This window comes from Varroa jacobsoni, unplaced genomic scaffold, assembly GCF_002532875.2.
Source record: "Varroa jacobsoni isolate VJ856 unplaced genomic scaffold, vjacob_1.0 scaffold_723, whole genome shotgun sequence".
NCBI classification, from domain to species: domain Eukaryota; kingdom Metazoa; phylum Arthropoda; class Arachnida; order Mesostigmata; family Varroidae; genus Varroa; species Varroa jacobsoni.
The window spans coordinates 46,938-54,420 of record NW_019213625.1 but is presented as its reverse complement, the minus strand read 5'-3'; the positions used below and the strand labels follow the sequence as shown (position 1 = coordinate 54,420).

Sequence of the window (7,483 nt, the reverse complement as noted above, 5' to 3'; positions counted from 1 at the left end):
GGGCAAGAAAAGCCACGGAGAGGCCACGGTGAGCCTTACTGCTGCCTGATCAAAGAAGAACTATATTATTTTAGGATGGCGTTCTTTTCTCTCTAACAGGAACGCTATGCGCTGCTATAGCGTCTGCATTACCTATGAAGCAGAGGTAGCGTACCAGCATTGAGCTAACTGGACAGGGCCACCCACAAACGCCAAAGCAACGAAAGCGGCTGCCACAGTTTGCCAAAAACGTGTAGCCAGTTAGAGCCGCCAACTGAACGCTAGCGGTGCTGCTGCTGGTCGTGCTGTGAGACAGATACAGAACGGCAAAAAGAAGATCGAAGGAAAGTGAGAAATTGGGTGAGTGTGCGTGCGTGAGAGAGACAAGGAGAGCCCAAGCAGAGAGTCGAAAAGCGAGGGAGTGAGATTAAAAAATAAAAAGCGACTTCTCTAGATGGAATATGGCAGTGGCGGCGACGGTGATGATAACGATGACGCTGACAATGGTGCAAATGATGCTGATGATCACTGCGCGGTGAAGGAATTCGGGGTGAGGAAAGAACTCAAACAACACAGGATGGGCAAAGATGTAAATGCCTCCTCAGCACAAGAGGCCAAATCCCGCCAGTGCCGGTGGTGTGGTTCTAATAGCAGTCGTATGGGACTAATACGGAGTAACCCAGTCCTGCCTGAACGTCTGAGCTCGACATTGTGAGTTGTGAGAGAAGGTAGCGCTCGGTGAGCATAGCAAGCGGGATGCTAATGAAGATGCGTGGTGCCAGATAAGTGGCAAGTAACTGCCGACGACCACAGTTGTTGAAACCTAAATTTCTTCCGTATTTGGCCCATTTTTCGTTTGGGTCGCTTGTTTTCGTTGCTGCTCACAGCCGTCAGGTCCCTAGCCCACAATAGGGAATCATTTTGCTTTTTTGCGCATACCTGTATTGAGGGTCTGTATATCAGCTGTGCAGCCTGAGAGATCCGTAGGAGTGCGTGACATTTGCCATTTGCAATGTTAAGCTCTACACGCTTAAATTTCATAGCATCTACTTATGAATTATTGAATATAAGTGAAATTTTGTAAGATTATACAAGCCGCTAATCGCTTCCCGCTGTTTCCAAGGGAAACCTTCTATGTAGCATTTGACCAGAACTTGGGCGTGCCTGCTGCAGCATTGGTCTCCACAGTCTATCTTAAAAGGCGGCTGTCTTAAAGTCATCAATGCATACATTTCCAGTTCCATGATCGTTGGTTCGAATCCAGCTGTTATTGTGCTAATCCTGTTTTATCAATTTTAGGCTCAACTGCGGTACAGCTGCTGTGAAGATAGCTGATTCTGTTAGGCCCTTTGGAATTTTATGAACGAAAACATTTTTCGAGAGTCCATAACGGCCTAATTGCACCCGTCGTCGGAGAAAGGAAGATACCTGCGCTACATCCTTACGAGACTCAACGCTGTCTTATTGTATTTACGTAAAACGATATACATGCGGCGTCACTATCAAGTAGGTCGATAAACCGTTAACGAACTAAGCGTGTTCAACATGGATCGCATGCGTCCCCTTGGCGCTATTCATAAAATCCTACTGCGTTAAATAAGGCATGGAACGACAAAGTACACTACTTGTAATTTCAGTAGAAGAAAACGAAAACATTACGTAAATCATCATCCATATTAGATGATGATTTACGTAAAAATCGGACTCAAGTAACGCCATCGTGCCGCATTCGTTTCAACGTGATACTATGCAAACGTACAAAAACGTTTCAAAACAGGATTAGATACATCATCTAAAACAAAATATAAATAAGCAAAAAAATAGTAACGCTATAGCATGACGGAAGGAAGCATCTGCCTTCTGCCTTTTTAGAAATCCAGTATATTACTGAATGTTAAGAAACTCCTTCCTTTATTAAAACTAGATTGTTCTTAGGTGTTTTAAGTACAAATTACAACGATAGGAAACGTTGAATTTTCGATTATTTTATTGCCGCTTAACTAGATTGGTGCGCATGTTGGTCTTCAGCTAACTTTTGTTTTAGTTCAGTTTACGCATCCTTTTTTCTAAAATTTGTGTCATACTTCCTCGGTCATCACAGAATGCTAACCTCAGTTTTGATAGCTTTCCAAGTCACTTGTCAAGGCCAACATGTCTTTTATATGTCATCGTGTACAGGACGTGCGAACGGTTCCTGTCATTCTTCCATTGTACAGATGGAAATGTTTCATTTGCAGGAGATATGCATATTTGATATTAGGACACTGCCTCAGTCAAGTGTCGCATGGCTGGGTCAATCATTGAGATTAGAGATGCTGGTCCGTAGGCCAAACCCTAAGCTAACAGCCAGTTTAAATGCACACATCATTAAGAAATGAAAAAAAAAGCTGCATCATGTTCATTATTTTTTTGTTCTTTGTCCACGAAAAGATAAAACACTAAACTTAATAGGTGCAGCCACTCGTGACCATAGTTCCTACTGGTAGTAACTTTCCGTATGAATGCTACTCATTTAGCTGTTGCTTGCATTTAGAACAAGGGCGATCGTGTTTGGTAACTGGTTTAGTATCAAATGGTACACACGACCATCTCATCAAGTTACAGCTGGATGATGTCTTGTCGAGAATGAGTGCTTACCCTGCTGCTGGCAATGCAACCTGTAGGTATGTGTATGTGCAAGGGGGCTTCAGCCTACGCCCTTTTGGCTCGCCACAGATTCTGCCGTCTCTGGGCTAATTGACTTGGTTACCCTATAAAATATGCAATAATATTATCGTAATGTTACGCCGAGCAATAGCGGACGAAGGCAACCACCAAGGATTTAGAATAACGGTTAGTATGCATACGGTCCGGCTTTATACATTGGTAGCTGTTTTAAACGTAATTATAATAATATTTGTGGGTGTAGTGCTAACGAGCGTTGTAGTCTACCTGGGTCTGACCCGCTTCCGCTACCGTCGCCACCAACGCCACATTGTTTTCTTCGTTATTGGTTTGTTGGAGTTGCAACTACTGTTGTTCTCGTCGTATATCTAGGTACTGCATTGCTACAGAAAAAAGGTAGAAACAGTAGCTTAAGGTACTAGTAGATTCGACTACGGCCTGCCTGGGAACTAGTCTATCTGCTTACCTGCTCACCCTAGGAAAGAAAAGCCACAAACCCCAGCTGGTTCGAGGCTGATCAGGTCGACTCTTCCAAGATCGAGCAAGCTGCTGCTGTGTTTGGCTGACATAGTGCCCCCGGTCGTTACGTCGTCATTCTCTTCATCGAACTCTCACGAATCCCCGAAACGGACAAGCACAGGCCTTCTAGCGACTACGCTCCTACAATCCCAAAGTCGCAAGTTCTCTCCTCCGCAAACTCACTCTTGGGATGAACGGCCTGCGCGTCGCTAAAAAAGGGGGTTGTCCTGCTAGTCAGCCAGACTTCTTTCTACCTATAAGCGTTTGGCCTCTAGCTACTGGCTGCTTATAAGTGGTTTCCATTCGTTGTTGTCGTCGTCATGGTCCATTCTCTATGTCTGCGTCTGAGCCTATCTGCTACTGCCGTTCCACTCTTCCAAAGACGGTGGCAGTGGCAGTGAACTGCAGCAAGGAACCGTTGTAATGCTCTGTCTGACTCCCAGGGGTCGCCAGCTCTCCGCCTTCACCCGCTCCTATGCTTGTCTTTGGGGATCTACTGCCCCTCTGCTGCTACTGCTGTTGTTCCTCTTTCATGTTTCGTCCTTACCATCCTCTTGTGTGGAACGTCCGCGCTTCCTCTGCACTCTGCGCCTACTCTCAGCGCTGGAGGGTGTGCGAACGCTACACAAGTCGTTTTGGCTAGTTACATCAGCAGTCGAGGAGGCAACTTTGAACGAGTGGCTTTTTTCCCGGTTCTCGCACACCAGGCAGGCGGCTTAGCGAGCTCAGAAACCAGCCGGCCAGCTAGGGCCAGCAGACAGCATCCTTACGAGTGAGAAGGTCCCTCGATTTTTAAAGAACGTACTGCTTCACTATTTCTTCTACTACTGCTGCCGCCGCCGTTGCTGAGCTGAGCGAACGAAATAACGGCGGCAGCTACTGCTTAGTTGCCCTTTCTTCAAAAGGCGATGTGTACGCGACAGAGAGGAAGGGCACATGTGTAAAGCGCGGAATGTGCGGACCCACAGAGTGGTGATAGCTACTACGAAGCACGGCGGGTCGGTTCGTCTTGCCCAACCACGTCGACGTCGTTGCACTAGCGGTTGCCAGTGGTAAACGCTGGGAATAAATGCTCTCGGGCAACGTTGGGCTGACGGCCGCAGTGGCAACAGCGGGAGTCGGTTTCAGGGTCGGGTTGAGCGTTTGGCTGGGCTGATGGTGGGGGCCAGCGCCGAAGGGATGCTGCAAGAGGAGGGAGAAAATTTAACATGTGGACGGAGGACAACGATGGTTGCACGGAGGACGGGCGGTGCGCAGAGGCATACCCTGTCCTTAGGGGGTTTCTCTCAACGCAAAGGGGCTTCTTGGTCTGGCCACATCTCCATTTTCGCTTGCTCCCCTCTCTCTTGGCTCCTCACATCCCCTGGGGTCGTACACCGCCGCCATCGCCGTTGATCGGTCACCAGGTGGCGCTGCGTTGTTCGTCTTGGAATGACGACCAACGCAGGACAGATGCAATGGTAGCAGCGCCTTTTCCTCGGAGTCCAAGCTAACTTATAATAGAAGAATGGAGGCATAGATTGAGGCCGTGGTCCTGTAGCTGTGGTGATGATGACGATGCCGCTGGCAGCGGCGGTAGTGACACTCGCTAGTTTGGTCGTTTATGCCGGATAGCGGTAGCTAGGGATATAGCAGGGGTGGCCCTGCTGCCTCGTTTGAAGGAGAATAGCCCCAACGACCGACGCCCCGTTTGCTTGCCCGTAGCCCTACTGGCGGTCCTGCCGGTGTACAATGTGAGTAGTGGTACGCCGGAGTTGAGCGCAAGCAGGATCCGAGGATTCGGAGATATCCTCGTTCGTATGTATTGTGTGCGCATGTGTTGGTATCATGCAGCCCAGGGGCAAGGAAAGGGCTGAAAGGGGTAATGGGAGCTGCAACGTTAGGGCGAGAAGATAGGGTTGGGGCTATCGCGGTGCACAAAGGATTCCGATGAGTGGAGCACGAGGCGGTACTGACAGTGACTGGGACAGCGGGTAGTAGAGGCAGCAGCAGCCGGCTGGACGAACGAACGGACGGCTGTGCAAGCAGTTGGCGATCAAGCCTGCGCTTCGTCTTTTGGGAATGCTGTGATGGTCAAGTCTTCTCCTTGTCGATGGTTCGCTTCTATCCCAACGTCTATATGGCTGTTCTCTCCCGTGTGCAAACTGAGCCGCCCCGACTAAACTAGCTCGTCTCTAAGTGTCCGTCTTCATCGTCGTTTTCCTTTTGTCTGCTCTTTCTTTTCCTCTTTGACGTCTTTTCTTTTCTGTTTTCGTCCTCTACTTGGGCTTCCTCTTTCTTACCGACGTTCTCCTACCTATTTTCATGATGCATTCAGTAGTCTTCGGGGGTGTGTTTGGCCAGCTTCCGTGCGCCCTAACGTTTGCACTAGTCGATACTTATCCGTCAGCTAGATGGTTGTTGTCAGCTTACTCCGAATCAGCGGCTTCGACTGCTACCTTGCGATACTGACGAAGGCTGGATCATTGTTTCAGTCCTTGTGCTCAATGCTTAAATAGCATTCCTGGGCTTGTCGCGTCTCTGAGATTGTCTCATTTAATCGTCTTCATCAGAGTAGACAACACAGTCCAACGTTAAGGCAACCGCAATCACTGTAGCTCTGACCAGGTTTGAATAGGCACGGATACATACGGATGCACGAAGTAATTCAATTGGTTTGGTTAAAAATATTTTGCAGCACCTTTACAGCAGGAGTCCACTGCTCAATAGCTATAAATTCATACTGTTCCTGAGCCGTGTTCGGTTCTCCAGGTCTCCTTAATCCCATTAAATGAGCAACTTGAAAGATAGAGAAGTTCGCTTGGGATTTCGGGACATGACAGCATTACCGGTAATGCAGTGTCCTTTGGTCAGGACTCAGTTTACTCGTTTACTGTATACCTTATATATTGCACTGTCTTTGTACGTTATGAAGATTAAAGCATTCATTGTGGGGTTTAGTAAACGCCTTGGTTTTTTGTTGCCCACTGACCAAGTTAGGCCTGGTAAAGTCTTCCGCCAGCGAAGAAATAGAACATCGCGATAAACAGTGTGTCCCAACCTGAAACTACATTTTCCGGTGTCCTTCAACCAGTGCTGACATTATGTACTAAAGAATGATCTCAGAGCTTTAACTCGCACCCCTTTTACTGTTAAACACGTGTTATTTTACCCGTGTAGAAAGCAAAGGCTAAAAAATATGTTATACGGGGTTAACTATAAGTGGCGGCTCGCTGTTTCCCAATAGCTTTTCCGCAATATAGTGTAAACAGAGTTTCGTCATGCAACGCATATTGAGCACAGTCGTTCATGCGGTACAATTTACACAGAGACATGCATTTCATGATATATCAGACGATGTCAATGGCTGCGTTGGTGTTTTTAAACGGTAAAGCTAGCCTCGGTTTACGAGGAACCAAATGAACGTTATGTTCTATAAAAAAAAAAAAACGTATTTTTCTAGTCCGCTACACCCACCATGCAAATCCTTCCAGAAGAGAAATTTAAAGACCCACAAAAAATCAGCCTAATTTATGCACTGTAAAGGGGCGTTTCGGGTCGGACAAGCCCACGGACCTAGGTGAGGAGCATAGATAGGCCGATAATTAATTCAATTCAGAAATTTTTATCGAATTCTAAAATTTTATGTACATCATTAAATAAATCATGACCTAATTGGTACGCTATAGCTTATCAACGGATATTCTGGTACATGTACAGAACAGTGTTATAGCATAATTTCGTGACTATACTCATGGTATTAGGGCAATAGTCGACACAACAGGGTACGAAGCCACATTAAAAATCACATTTTCATCCTTGCCTTCCTATTGTAATATAAAGTATTTCTTTTCCGACGCTTATGATACTGGATTGATTGGGCCTTGTCTAAATACCATTTACACTGGTTATAGTAACCTGCTTAAACACATCACCAAACCTATTTTCATACACGAAAAGACGATAAATACACTGAATGTTCGCTGTTCTTCATCGTATGAAGGTACTGCCCATTTGAAAAGAATCATTGTTCTCCTTTTTTAGGCTCAGTCAGGCTAGGGAATAATCGAACCCAAGAAGACTGTCTCCTTTAAAGGCTCAAGTGAAAGACAGACTTCGCCCCCTTATCTCTTTGGTCTTTTACACCGAAATTTGCTGCTCCAGTGTGAGAGAGTCTCTAGCCCAGACTCCATTCCGTTTAAATCATCCTCAACCGTCTTTTCGAGCATCGCCACATTAAATCACTTTCCAGTGCAAGTTCGCTGACAGGACACTTACTTAATACATAGTCGTATTCGTCTATTTTGTGCTTCTTTTTTTTTTTTTTTTTTTTTTTTTTTTT

At 46.4% G+C, this 7,483-nt stretch overlaps 1 long non-coding RNA gene across 2 annotated transcripts in view; it reads left to right on the top strand.

The window, feature by feature from the left end:
- Positions 1-465: 465 nt before the first annotated feature.
- Positions 466-7,483, top strand: part of LOC147753132 (uncharacterized) — a 37,792-nt gene continuing 30,774 nt past the window's right edge. The window contains exons 1-2 of one of the 2 annotated variants that reach the window (XR_015312101.1): positions 466-690; positions 1,279-1,485. This is a non-coding gene — a long non-coding RNA (uncharacterized LOC147753132). Of the gene's footprint in view, positions 691-1,278; positions 1,589-7,483 lie in introns of those variants that run through there. The other variant, XR_015312102.1, reaches the window with a different exon arrangement.